We start from the raw sequence: 974 nt of genomic DNA, 5'->3' as shown, positions 1-974 counted from the left end.
CCTCAGCCTTCCGAGTAGCTGGAACTACAGGCGTGCACTACCACGCCCGGCTAGTTTTTGATTTATTGTAGAGGTGAGGTCTCGCCAAGTTGCCTGGGCGGGTCGCGAACCCGCAGGCTCAGGCAATCCACTCACCTCGGCCTCCCAAAGCGCTGGGATTGCAGAAACAACTTCTAAAGGACCACAAGGAACCAGCCTCCTGGAGAACAGTGGAGACTGCTTGTCTGGGAAGAAGGAACAGCATGTGCAAAGGCCCTTGAGCAGGAAAGAGCATGTCATGTTGGAACAGCTGGACGAAGGCCAGTAAGACCAGAGCGTGATGACATGGGGCGGAGGGGGAGGGACAGTGGGGGAAGGTAAGGCAGAGGCCATGCACCTGTGAGGCCAGAGGGTTTGGGATTCCATTTCCTACAGCCAGTGGTGACACACCATCCACGGGATCTTTTTTTCTTTTTTTGAGTTGAGCTCTCACTATGTTGCCCAGGCTGGAATGCAGCCGCACGATCACAGCTCACTCAACTATCTGGGCTCAAGCAATCTTCTAGCCTCAGACTCCTGCCTCAGAGTCCTGAGTAGCTGGGACTACGGGTGTGCCCCACCACACCTAGCTAATTTTTTGATCTTTTTGTAGAGACAAGGTCTTGCTATGGTCTTGAACTCAGGGCTTAAGAAATCCTCCCACTTCAGCCTCCCAAAGTGCTGGATGAAGGTGTGAGCCACCACACCCGGCCTCCACCCACGATTTATAAACCTGTTTACAAGTTGGACCTTGGGGTGCTCGGGGCTGGGTTTTGCCTTGGGGGCACTCCATGTAGGTGAAGTCAGGGACATCAGTGACCATGGTGTGTGACTGGGGACATATCAGACTCCTCTGTGTGGTGGGGCTGGGGCCTGGCGGGTGGCTACTCCCTGGGACGTGGTCCTTGGCCACTTGATGCATGGACCTCTTTGAGAATCTTTTTTTTTTTTTTTTG

This window comes from Carlito syrichta, unplaced genomic scaffold (genome assembly GCF_000164805.1).
Source record: "Carlito syrichta isolate Samal-C Ts95f unplaced genomic scaffold, Tarsius_syrichta-2.0.1 Scaffold143255, whole genome shotgun sequence".
Taxonomy (NCBI): domain Eukaryota; kingdom Metazoa; phylum Chordata; class Mammalia; order Primates; family Tarsiidae; genus Carlito; species Carlito syrichta.
This window is presented reverse-complemented; position numbering follows the sequence as displayed.